The sequence below is a fragment of the Echeneis naucrates genome, chromosome 2, assembly GCF_900963305.1.
Source record: "Echeneis naucrates chromosome 2, fEcheNa1.1, whole genome shotgun sequence".
NCBI lineage: Eukaryota > Metazoa > Chordata > Actinopteri > Carangiformes > Echeneidae > Echeneis > Echeneis naucrates.
The window spans coordinates 523,965-536,439 of NC_042512.1; the positions used below are offsets into that span (position 1 = coordinate 523,965).

Consider the following 12,475-nt stretch of genomic DNA (forward strand, 5'->3'; position numbering starts at 1 on the left):
TTAAAGCGAGCATTAACCTTTCTGACACACGTGTCAGGATGGCTCAGTGGTCTGAGGTGCCAGACTCAAGATCTTTCCTGCACAAATGGGCCTTGAACATGAAAGACTCATGGTTTCATTATTTCATAGATCAGTGTCACCTATCACTGCTGTGGAGTCTATAATGTGAACCACTAAAGGGAAGAAGCTTCATCACCTGAACAGGGACTTGAACCCTGGACCCTCAGATTAAAAGTCTGATGCTCTACCGACTGAGCTACTCAGGCTTCTGACTGGTGCATAATTCAGATGAAATTAAATTAATTATTTCAGCTTGACTCATTGAACAAACAGCCCTGTCCCATCCAGGGGTTGATCCTGCAGGTCATCTCTCTCTCTCTCTCTCTGTTTCCTGAAGGCCTCTCTGCCATTTACTAATTAAAATATATTCATAAAAAAACCAACATGTTTCTATCATATGATGATGAAATCTAAAGGCTCTCTGATCATCACATTGAGAAGTTCATCTGGTTTGTGATATTTCTTCATATGATAGTGAGGTAAAATGTGTTCAGTGGGATGTGTGTGTATCCAGCAGGACTGACAGCTTCATGTGGGATTCTCACAGAGATGATTCAAACCTGATCACAGTGATCAGTATGGATATACAGTATGTTTGCTGTCAGTGGAGGAAACTCTCAGACAGGACTAATAGTCATGTTTGGGATGTTCCTGGATTTGAGTTGAATGAGTGTAAATTCTCTCTGATTTTAACACACGTTCACACATCCACCTCTATTCAGACATGGAGTTTACATATTGTTTGGAATTCTAATGTGAATGTCACAGACAGCATTTTTTGTCAACACTTGTTCTGATTATTAATGTTACGATCCAGAAAGCAGCATGTTTGATTGATTGTTGTACCAACCTGAAGATGATCAGTGTTTATAGCTCATAACCTGATCACAGATCAATAATCAGCCATTGAAGACGCTCTGAAACGTTCTTCTGCAGTCAGAACTCATCCACCTTCAGACTGGACATCTTCTGACTGTAGAACTGGAGCTTTTTATACATCTCACTGCAGCACAATAAAGTCCTCTGTGAGTATTGTGTGTCCCACAGTGTACATGACATCTGAGCAGCAATACTTCCACCTGCTGGAGATTTATTGTTACTACAGCTGTAAAATAAATCTATCAGAACATGAACTCCTCAGTCTGTAGAATCCAGAAGATTAATGACACACTTTGTCCTGCTGTTATGGAATCAAATCCTACTTTAGGTTTTCTATATATTAAACTCATGAGCACTGATGGGGATCAAACAGAAAAGGTCAAAGGTATGAAAGAAGATATTTTTTTTTAATTAAAAGAAACAATGTCACAACAAAGAACAATTTACATCATTAGGAAATATAACTCTAAAAAATTGAGAAATATAGGTCCTATTTAAGAAAGGTCAACTAAGCATAAGGAGACTGAAGCTTAAACATAAATGAACAGAACATACCTGACTCATAAATGGCACACTGGGGTTTTTAACCAACGGACTAATACTTCTTTAAACTCACGGGACAAGAGTGTTTCATTTAACTAGACATAAGTCAGTGAAAAAAACTATCAATCAAACTAAACAGAAGCTGAAAACCTGCTCCCTGCTCTTCCTCCACCAATGCTCTGCTCCACTTCTTGTGGGCCTTCCTCTCCATATTTAGCTTCCTGCCAGGAACTCAGAACTGAAGGAAATATTTTAGACATCAAATGAAAAATAACATGAAACCAAGTTACCCGGTTGGGGAGCTACAGAGGATGTTGGAGAGTCTCTGTAATCTGCAAAACATTAAAATATGACAGTGTTACAGTTGGCTTTGTTTAAAGACAGCATGTGTCCGTACTCTGTACTTTTCCACTGAACCTAAGTTTCTGTTTTTCACCTGTCCACTGAGCTCCTGTTACACAGTGTGTGTCCTTGAAGGTCCAGAATTATAAGATAACATTTATAGAACTGGTCTACAGACCCAGGTAGGTTTGGAGGTCTACCAGGTCCAATTCTCTCCAGATGTCCCCAAACACATGGTTTCCCTCGATGGACTCTGGGAAAAAGAGTTGGAAGCTGTGCTGGGAGTTTTGTTGTGTGTGGTTGTTGTGGCCGAGTGGTTAAGGCGATGGACTAGAAATCCATTGGGGTTTCCCCGCGCAGGTTCAAATCCTGCCAACAACGGTTGTTTTTTTTCATGGAGTTTCACATGTTCCCAAGCATATTTGAGAATCTCTGTAATCTGCACAGCCTGCTGTTGTTCGGACTCATCTAAAAGGATGAGAGCTCTCACTGATGATCAGTTACCATTATCAGGGCAGGCAGAGGGGCACACCTTTAGTTCCACTTCCAGATCAGGGAAGCAATAATGAGAAGTCATTTCAGCTGTGTGCTTACCAACAGTGCAGAGATGATCTGACCCTGACGTGATTTGAACACGCAACCTTCTGATCTGGAGTCAGACGCGCTACCATTGCGCCACAGAGTCTTCCTGTGTGCTGGGTACTGATCTAAAGATAAAAAAGGCTGATCAGTTAATCAGTAGCCTGCAGGGCGGGGAAGTTGTCAGCGTCTCCACACCACTTTGGTGGTGTAAACTGATGTGAAAGCGCACATCGCTCTGCAGCTCTCAACAGCGTGCTATGCAACATGACAACGGGCTCGTTAGATGTTCTTGATAGGAAGGACTTGCAAAATGCAAAATGCACCTTACAGCAGTAGAGGTGAAAGAAAAGCAGCTTCTGTCAGAAGTGGGATTTGAACCCACACATCAAGGGGAGAACACAGAAAGATAAGCACACACACTGACTGTTCCTTTACATTGTGAGACATGACCTTTAGCTGGAAAATGTCAGGAGTTTTTCAGCAGCACTGATTTACAGGAAAACATGGAGAATGTCATTTATCACTTTCTCCAGTAATGTGTACAGTTGTCACTGTGCTGCTCCTGACTCAGTGATGCTGTTGGATGCTTATGGAGCCGGAATTTTTTGCTGCTTGAAAAACTCCCTTTCCAGCTAAAGTCATGTTTCATAATGTAAAGGAATTGTGTGTGTGTGTGTGTGTGTGTGTGTGTGTAACCACTTGGCCACCTCATTATGTTTGTTGTCACCTGAACATGTGATAGTTGTGTCTATCCTCTAGTGGGACTTGAACATAATCTCAACACTCAAGTGAGTTGATTTTGGAAACTCAGACTGTAGCTGGTTAACTGACATGTCAACTTTTCAATAGATCGAAGGAGGCAGACTCGGCACTAAAACTGTTGAAATCTGCTTTACTTCCACTGCTGAGGAAAACTGCTGGGAGTTAAAACAAGCAAGGTTTATCCTGAAGTATGTTTTCCTGAATGTTAGAAAGTCAGTGCTGCTTTCAATATAACTCATCACTGTGCTGGATGAGGCCAAAGAACAGAAAGACCTCCTTTGAGCCGGAGTTGAACCAGCGACCTAAGGATTTCAGCTGTAAGCATCTACAGTCCTCCGCTCTACCAACTGAGCTATCGTAGGGCGATGGATCTTTCTTGTCAATAAAGAATGCTTGAATAAAGATCAGAATGAAAAGTAAATTTTTTTCAATAATTTAAAAAACCTTATCCAGGGCTCGTTGGTCTAGGGGTATGATTCTAGCTTTGGGTGCGAGAGGTCCCGGGTTCAAATCCCGGACGAGCCCTTCATATGACGTGTCCAATGATCTGCCCCCCTTCTGCTGTGGACATTTTACCTCCTTCACTTTCCAGCAAAACAACAACAGGTTTAGTTGGTCAAAGAGCCTTGTTGCTCAGTTCAGATGCTGTAGAAACAAACTGCTTTTGGGTTTTCATCAGCTTTAGGTTACAACGATCAATATTATAGATATGACAGACAAAATTCTCCATGTCTTCCTGTTAATCAGTGCTGCTGAAAAAGTCATGTTTCATGATGGGACATCCAGTATGTATATGTAGCAGTATGTATAAATAGCAGAGGATGGTTTCGATCCATCGACCTCTGGGTTATGGGCCCAGCACGCTTCCGCTGCGCCACTCTGCTCGGGGTGTTCAGGTTGCAGTCTCCTCTGGAGATTAGTGTAATCTCCAGTGTAATTTCCCAGATGATCACATCCACTTTGACAGAAAGTGGATGTGATCATCTGGGAAAGATTTTGTGTTTGTCGAAGCACACTTCACTAATTACAGAAAAGGCCGCTTTAACAACATCAACAGGTTTCAAAGCTATCTCGAGAGAGTTCAAAATAATTCAATTTTTCAATCACCTGTATTTTTCAGTAAAAACACTTTCCCTGACCGGGAATCGAACCCGGGCCGCGGCGGTGAGAGCGCCGAATCCTAGCCACTAGACCACCAGGGAAAGATGAAATTGCTGCCCCATATTATCCTGCTTAGTCACTCAACCAAATTACTGACTAAACTCCTGCAGAAGAAGTTACATGAGGTTATCTCAACAACCTTAAACTTCAATAAAGAGGCACTGCTGGGAAGTTGAATGCTGGCACGCTGTGTTGCGCTTTGTTGAGCTAAAGATACAAATAAAATAATCTAAATTAGCTTTATTTTCAAATGCTTGTGTGGTGCGACTGCTCTTGTTCTTTCTTCTACGATACGGATACAGACGTTTCAGAGAACAACTGCAGAGATGACTTTCTGCTTAGTTGAGGTGATGACGAGGAACTCCACTGAGAGTGAAGCACTGCTGGTTTTGAATGCAGGATGACCTGTTTATAAGACAGACAATTTAAGCAGCTCAGCATCAGTGCTGCCAATTTCTCTTTGAAAATCTGAGTATCCAGTTCCAGAACAGCTTATCTTAGTTGGTTCATGTTCATGTTGAGTTGCACGCATGCACAACCTCTATAAAAAGCCATCATCAATGGAGATCCAGTTACTTCAACACAGTGGAGTTGGAGGTCTTAAAGCAGGCCCATGGAGAGGATGAGCATGCACCGTAAATGTAACAGCTGCAGTAGCAAAGGAGAAACAGCATGAGAAGAAATTACTACCTGAGTCAACGTATAAGTTTGGATGTACTCTTCGATTGATTTTACATTTAACTTTAAGAGATCGTAGTTTACAGTTATAAATATAAATGGGGATAAAATCAGATTTTCATTTCATTTCAAAACTCTCGAGTGGTGAATGCAAAACTTCCTGAACTTGTTTTCAGAATTGCTCCTTTTCTTTCAGCTCACTTCTAAAATTAATTTTATGTTACATTTTCTTGCTGAAGATAAAGCAGAGAGGAGGCTTCATCCGACAATTTGCATGCAGTCATATGTGTAGAGTGGACCAAAGGAGGTTGTTTCCATTTTCAAAGGACAGAGTGGTAGTTTTTCTTTCAGGACTCTCAGTGTTCCTTTCGTAAGACTCAGGTTCCACCAAGACTTGAACTCGGATAGCTAGATTCAGAGCCCAGAGTGCTGACCATTACACCATGTAACCAGGGAGGTGTGTGTGTTCATGCAGATATGAAAGGAATTTTAGTCTTTTAAAAGTGTGGGCGGTCAAAAGTTGACCAAAATACCTTTGTCCCCAAACACACCTTACAGCATTAGAGGTGAAAGAAAAAGGACATCTTTTTGCCATTCTTCGCTCCAAACATTTGGACACAGCTTTCCATCTGAGCTGCAGAAAGAACAAGAACAGTAACCACACAAGCATTTCAAAATAAAAGCCAATTTAGATTATTATTTTATTTCTCCACTTCTCCAAAGTCCCACAATGAAGGTGGTTATTAATATTTTTTGTTTTCATTGAGGGGAAGTTAAAACAGACCAGGAACACTAAATAATGGGCGGGGGGTGAAAACAACAGGAGGGTTAAAGAGCAGTGTTAATGGGCAAAAACAAGCAGAACTGTCGCAGAACATCCAGCAGAAATGGTGCCATCCAGCCGAAATAGCTCAGTTGGGAGAGCGTTAGACTGAAGATCTAAAGGTCCCTGGTTCAATCCTGAGTTTTGGCATCGGAGGTGGTACCTGAGTGAGGTTCAAGCTCTGTTTTTTTTTTTTTTTTAACCTACATTTCCAATATTCTCCCTCCTCTTTCAACCACACCATGAAATATTGTGAGGGTGGATGCGTCACGCTGACTGGTTGTGTGTCCAAAAGGCTGTCAAAGGCGCCTTTTGGACACACAAGAACACAACACACAACATTGAAATGAACCTGTTTAAGTTGGAGAACCTTTCCTTAGTTCTTATTCTATACAAATGTGTGTGGTGTGGCCGAGCGGTCCAAGGCGCTGGATTTAGGCTCCAGTCTCTTCAGAGGCGTAGGTTTGAATCCCACCAACAGCCCAAGCTGTGCATAATGTGATATGATCTTACATCCAGTCACCTCCACCTTCATCCTGTCATGTTGAGTTTCTAAAGTGGGGACTGAGCTGAAGATACAGATAAAACAATCAAAATTGGCTTTCTTTTTGAAATGCTTCCATGGTTGTTCTTGTTTTTTCTGTAGCAAAAAGTTAAGTCATTGTTTTAAGAAACAATGCCTGGTATAAAAGGCGTTCATGTTGGAGACATAGAATCTGTGATGTGTTACACTAAGTGACTTTAACTCCATAATTAAAAAACAAAGCTCAGGGATTGTCTTTGAAAGGACCCACAATAGCTGCTGAAACCCGGGATTGAAACAGGGACCTTTAAATCTTCAATCTAACGCTCTCCCAAATGAGCTATTTCAGCACAGCAAACAGTAGAAATGACTTCTCATTATTGCTTCGATGACCTGGAAGTGGAACTAAAGGTGTGTCCCTATCACCGGCCTTGATAATGATAACTGAGCACCAGTGAGTGCTCTCCTCCTCTTAGATGAGTCCTAAAAACAGCACTCAGCTGTGTCTCTCCCCAAATGGGAAACTTGGTCCATAAAAGGAGGTAAACATTGTTGGCAGGATTTGAACCTGCGCGGGGAAACCCCAATGGATTTCTAGTCCATCGCATTAACCACTCGGCCACAACAACACATCTTCATTTTTATCATTTAATATGTTTTGCTGTGTTTGAACTCCTTAACGCTTTGAGCTACAGAAAGAACAGGAGCTGTCGCACCACACAAGCATTTCAAAATAAAAGCCGATTTAGATTATTTTATTTCTATCTTTAGCTCAGATGTAGGCAAAGCACAACACTGTCATCAAGAAGGATCTTTTCCACTTCGGTGACTCAAAGTGACGGTGGCCACTGGAGAATCCAGCACCTTGGACCGCTCGGCTACACCACCACATACATCTGCTAGCTTCACTGCACTAATGCCACATGTCTTACATTTTGTGTCTCCTCAAAGCTGCGTCCAAACGTTAGGAGGAAAGAGTACCAGAAAGATGTCCTTGAAGCATCCTGGACACACAACCAGTCAGCGTGCAGCATCCAACCTCACAAACTCTCAAACTATATTTCATGGTTCTGGTGAAACCAAAGTCGAGGAAAAGGACAGCACAACTGTACGAACATCAGCATGTCGTGTTCATGGAACAGACTCTGGCTTCAGGTTTGTAGACAGATTAAATTTGTTCTCCAAAGAATGGAAAAATTATGAGATAGGCAACAGGCAATGTGTTGCACTGATGGTGAGAGTTGAATAGCAGCCTCGTCAAACCGACTGACTACAGAGGTGATGCCCCCTTGTTGCGAAAATCAGGAATTGACTCCAAATATCCAAAATTAACTGAAAAAAGGCTCTGCTGTCACAATAAACACATCAAAACTGAAACAATTAAACTGTATAGTGTGAGCACATATTCATGGGTGTCACAATATACTTGATGTCCTCACGTATGAATGAATGTTTCACTGATGCAGATTTTTTTTTTTTTTTTGACATTCCTTTGGTTCCTGTTTTCTGCTCAAGTGATATTTTTATGAGCTCTCTTCGGTACCAAAGCATCCCTGTGACCTTACTGTGACCTGTGGATCTCATTTCTGCCAGCCAGAGTCTGTTATGAAAGATAAAATCTGAAAACATTCATGGAATACATAGAAAACAGCATCACAGAGTGACAAATATTGGTAGAACTTTATAGCAAAGTATGTCACAATAAGTAGAAAATATGTTGATAGACCGACAGCATAGGTCTCACTTTGAGCGATGATTTAGAAAATAATGCTCAATGCTCATTTTCACAAAACTACAATGGATCACAGTTTAGTTCTGATAAAGTGAGTAACTTACAGGTTTAATCCATTTTCAGTTTATATTATTTTCATATCACAGCATATTTTAGGCATAATACAACAAATTGTCACATAATTTCTGATTGCAAATAAAAAAAACAAAAAACAAAAACACATGTTTCTATAAAGATGAATTAGCAGAACAAAAGTCAACATTTTTTATGCGTTTTATTGAAATTCGTTGACAAAACCTTTTTTTCTGGTATATATGTCACTGACTCAAACACAAATGAGTGAGGACAAAAAACAACAAAGCAAAAGTAAAAACAAATTACCAAACATGTTACAGTTTACTTTTGGTCAACCAGCAAAGATCCTGCAGTCACCTGCTTCGGTCTTTCTCTTCTTAACATTTGTCACAACCAAACGGTTTCCACTCTGTATGGGCCTCCATGTGAAATTTCAGGTTTCGCCTTAGTTTAAACCTTTTCCCACAAACATCACAGATGAAGGGTCTCTCTCCTGTGTGGACTACCATGTGTGCTTTAAGGATTTTCTGTAGTTTAAACCTTTTCCCACAAACATCACAGCTGAAGAGTTTCTCTTCTGTGTGGACTACCATGTGTGCTTTAAGGATTTTCTGTAGTTTAAACCTTTTCCCACAAACATCACAGATGAAGGGTCTCTCTCCTGTGTGGACTACCATGTGTGCTTTAAGGATTTTCTGTAGTTTAAACCTTTTCCCACAAACATCACAGGTGAAGGGTCTCTCTTCTGAGTGAACTACCATGTGAAACCTAAGATTGGCTTCCCGGGAGGCGGCGGCGAGTCTGTCGGTGACAAAACCCCGCAGGACTTCTGCTGTGGACATTTTACCTTGTTCACCTTTCAGCTGAGGGACAAAAGACCATCAGTCCTGTTTGTGTGCAGCAAATATACGGATATTATCAGTATGAGACACTTTATCAAAACATTTCCTATATTGATTCAATGTGGTCCTTAACCTGCAATATGCCCTTTAAGGTAACATTTGTGACTTTCTAACTACTTTCTTAACCCTCCACCCTCCATATCATTGATAAAACTTGCTGACTTGTGATTGACCTCTGAAATCACCAACACTACTCCAAAAATAGCACTTACTGCTCTCAGAACACAAGTCTGCACTTCAGTTGGGGAAACGTTGGTGACAAATGCACTAATTCAGCTGATCTGACGAAATGTATTAATTTTTGTCCAAATTCCATCCAGGACAACCCCAAAGAGAAGCACTTGTACAACAGGAAGTCTTCCGTCTTTTTATTTGAAATTATCATTGTTGCATTCTAAGAAGAAGTTGTTGTCTTTGTCAGTCAGCACTGCTCCAACAAGTAGCACTTACTGAATTCAACAGTCAAGTCAGTGCTCAAGTTAAGGTAACATTTGTGACTTTCAGACTACTTTCTCAACCCCCAATTGATAAAATTATAAAACTTGTTGTCCTGGTGATTGAATAAAAGACAACAACTTTTGTCCAATTTCCAACCAGGACAACCCCAAAGAGAAGCACTTATGCACAAAGACTTCATGAGTGTCTCTGATTGGAGTGATCCGAGTTAGATCTGAAGAAAACATGGCTCCAAGATTTACTGTTGTTTTTGTCAATTCACACTGAAAGTGGAAATAGAGACCAATTGAATTGATTAAGTCACATTAAGCTTTCATTTTTACCTCACTTAGGATCTTCTCCTCAAGAGTCTTTGCATTAACTTCCCAGTCGTGTCCAATGGACTCCCTTTCAGGCTTTTACCTGAATTTATCTTCTACCTGAATGAAACCACTCCCACAGCTCCCTGCCTACTTTGTTTGGGCGGTTTCAATGGTCTTGGTAATGGTTTGTAATGAAGAACACATTTAGTCCATCAGGAACAGACAACGATCCTCTTAAATTCATGAGGACCATTAGCATATGGTGAGAGGACAGCTAACTGCAGTGATTAGGGATTAGGGTTGTGTTGTTGTAGCTGATCTGAAGAAATCTATTTAAAATTGCAAATCATCATAATTTTTACTGAATTTCTGAGCAGGACAACCCCAAAGAAAAGCATTTATGTAGAAAGGAATAATTGTAACTGTCTGCGTTAGAGCTTGCTGTTGTGTTTGTCAGTCAACAAATAGCTGAGCTGTGTAGTTGTGTTGTGCTACACACCAAACATGTCCAGAAAAGACAGACTGTTCTGTGTATTTCCCTGAAGAGCTGTCAGACTGTGTTCACACCTTGATTACTGCCATCACAGTTCACCTTTTGTGTCTTACTTTTGTTATCCTTTCCAAAATTTTATTTGATGGCACAGAGGGACCCGAGGCACTAATAAAAAAAGAAGGGGGGCCTGAAAGTGTGACTTGGTTCCCATCGTTCATATTAAAGAGCCGTTAAAGAGACTCTCTGTGATCAGCTTAGGGTTAGCTGTCATGTTTCTAAAAGCATGTCTGAGGAAACAAAGCGTCAACAAGTGTTCAAGGCTTTTGATGGTGTAGTGGTGGTCAGTCATCATTGGTGGTTCATCTGTAGAATTCTCACCTGCCAGGCGGGAGGCCTGGGTTCAATTTTCTGGAATGTAAAACTCAGCTGCTCTCCATGAAAAGCAGCAGTCAGCTCTGCCTGGATACAACAGTGGTCAGGGCTGTATGATGTATGTTTATACTGAAACACTGACAGCTCTCCTCCATCTCACTCTTTTACTTACTCTGGGTTCCAGCCCTCGTTGGTGCAGCAGGCAGCGTGTCAGTCTCATAATCTGAAGGTGGTGAGTTGGAGCTTCTCACCTTTAGTTCCACTTCCAGGCCATTGAAGCAACGATGAGAAGTCATTTCCACTGTGTGCTGTGCGGAAACAGCTCAGCTGGTAGAGTCTCTGGTTCAATCCTGGATTTTAGTACCTGTGGTGTGTCCTTTAGAAGACTGTCTTTTTTAATTAATGAGAGAAAAAAAGCTATTTAGGAAATGTCAAGGTGCCAAACAAACCAACATTTTCTACCAACAGTTAATTGATGGGTTAGATTGATGAATGGGGACAGATGTGATTTAAAGCAAAACAAAGTCAGCAATAAGGATCTTTTCTAAGAGGGCCCTCAGACAAAGAAGCTGGGTCACAGCACAGCACAGAGGATTTGAACCCACAGATCCAGAAGAGACTGCAGCACAGCCTGCTATGAGCAGAGTGGAGCAGTAGAAGTGTTTTGGGCCCATAATACAGAGGTTGATGGATTGAAACCCTCCTCTGCTATCCTAGCAGAGGAGAAACGTGTACAGTTGTCACTGTGCTGCTCCTGACTCAGTGATGCTGTTGGATGCTTATAGGGCCGCCGTTCTTAAAGTGGGGGCTCCACCCCACTGGTGGGGAATAGAGACATGACAGGTGGGGCTTTGTTAATGTCTTTCTTTATGGACAACAAAGATCATAAATTCAAAACAAAACACCCCCACACACACAAAAAGTCATCATTAACGCTTAACACAGAACAGGTCCTTTCCTTTCAGCTCACTTTTAAGTTTTATTTTATTTTACATTTTCTTGCAAAAGAAAAAAAAAAAACACTGAAGCACACATTCACCATATAAGAAGTGGAGACGGTTTGGCTCCATCAATGACATCCCTCGACACTGGAACCTCGAGCCAGCGCCTTTGATAAAGATCAACTAACAGTCCTGCGGTTCCATGGTGTAATGGTTAGCACTCTGGACTTTGAATCCAGTGATCCACGTTCAAGTCTCGGTGGAACCTCTGTCTCCTGATTTAGTGACTACATATAACAGTAACTCCACTCCACCCAAAGCAGTGATCCACCCCTGAGCAGAGAGGAGGCTTCATGAAACAGTTTGTCTTTTCACCTGCTGCAGCAGCTCAGAGCCTCTGTGGTTCAGGAAAAACGACAGACTAAAGAAAGACACTTCAGGTGCATGTGATTGCACTGAAATAATATAATTTGATTTATTTCATTTTATTCCATTCAGAAAGTAAAAATAATATATTTGATGACATCATTACACACAGTGACATATTTCAAGTGTTTATTTCTTTTAATATTGATCATTGTGACCTCCAGCTGATAAAAACCCAAAAGTAGTTTATTTCAACAACATTTGACTTCACCTACAAGGAACTGCTGGGATTTAAACACAGGCTGCTTTAACAAAGTTTGTCTCCTGTGAAAAGCAGTCAATCACTAATTTCCCCTCTCTGCAGCACAGCATAAGCCATTTGTCCTATTACGGGCAGTAATTTTGCACAAAGGCGACACAACACTATCTCAAAGTAAATTTGTGCTGTACAAAGGACAACAACATGAAGTTGTGTGTGCATGT

At 41.1% G+C, this 12,475-nt stretch overlaps 10 non-coding genes across 10 annotated transcripts; 4 read left to right on the forward strand and 6 right to left on the reverse strand.

The window, feature by feature from the left end:
- Positions 1 to 193: 193 nt before the first annotated feature.
- Positions 194 to 266, reverse strand: trnak-uuu (transfer RNA lysine (anticodon UUU)). The gene has a single exon. It is a non-coding gene; the product is annotated as a tRNA-Lys (tRNA).
- A 1,857-nt stretch (positions 267 to 2,123) lies between these two features.
- On the forward strand, positions 2,124 to 2,205 carry trnas-aga (transfer RNA serine (anticodon AGA)). Its single transcript has one exon. It is a non-coding gene; the product is annotated as a tRNA-Ser (tRNA).
- A 232-nt stretch (positions 2,206 to 2,437) lies between these two features.
- Positions 2,438 to 2,509, reverse strand: trnaw-cca (transfer RNA tryptophan (anticodon CCA)). The gene has a single exon. It is a non-coding gene; the product is annotated as a tRNA-Trp (tRNA).
- Positions 2,510 to 3,442: 933 nt separating this feature from the next.
- Positions 3,443 to 3,530, reverse strand: trnay-gua (transfer RNA tyrosine (anticodon GUA)). The gene is given in 2 exon segments: positions 3,443 to 3,478; positions 3,494 to 3,530. It is a non-coding gene; the product is annotated as a tRNA-Tyr (tRNA).
- Positions 3,531 to 3,621: 91 nt separating this feature from the next.
- trnap-ugg (transfer RNA proline (anticodon UGG)) lies at positions 3,622 to 3,693 on the forward strand. The gene has a single exon. It is a non-coding gene; the product is annotated as a tRNA-Pro (tRNA).
- Positions 3,694 to 3,980: 287 nt separating this feature from the next.
- Positions 3,981 to 4,052, reverse strand: trnam-cau (transfer RNA methionine (anticodon CAU)). Its single transcript has one exon. It is a non-coding gene; the product is annotated as a tRNA-Met (tRNA).
- Positions 4,053 to 4,298: 246 nt separating this feature from the next.
- trnae-cuc (transfer RNA glutamic acid (anticodon CUC)) lies at positions 4,299 to 4,370 on the reverse strand. Its single transcript has one exon. It is a non-coding gene; the product is annotated as a tRNA-Glu (tRNA).
- A 1,537-nt stretch (positions 4,371 to 5,907) lies between these two features.
- On the forward strand, positions 5,908 to 5,980 carry trnaf-gaa (transfer RNA phenylalanine (anticodon GAA)). The gene has a single exon. It is a non-coding gene; the product is annotated as a tRNA-Phe (tRNA).
- A 920-nt stretch (positions 5,981 to 6,900) lies between these two features.
- trnas-aga (transfer RNA serine (anticodon AGA)) lies at positions 6,901 to 6,982 on the reverse strand. The gene has a single exon. It is a non-coding gene; the product is annotated as a tRNA-Ser (tRNA).
- A 4,840-nt stretch (positions 6,983 to 11,822) lies between these two features.
- trnaq-uug (transfer RNA glutamine (anticodon UUG)) lies at positions 11,823 to 11,894 on the forward strand. The gene has a single exon. It is a non-coding gene; the product is annotated as a tRNA-Gln (tRNA).
- Positions 11,895 to 12,475: the final 581 nt, after the last annotated feature.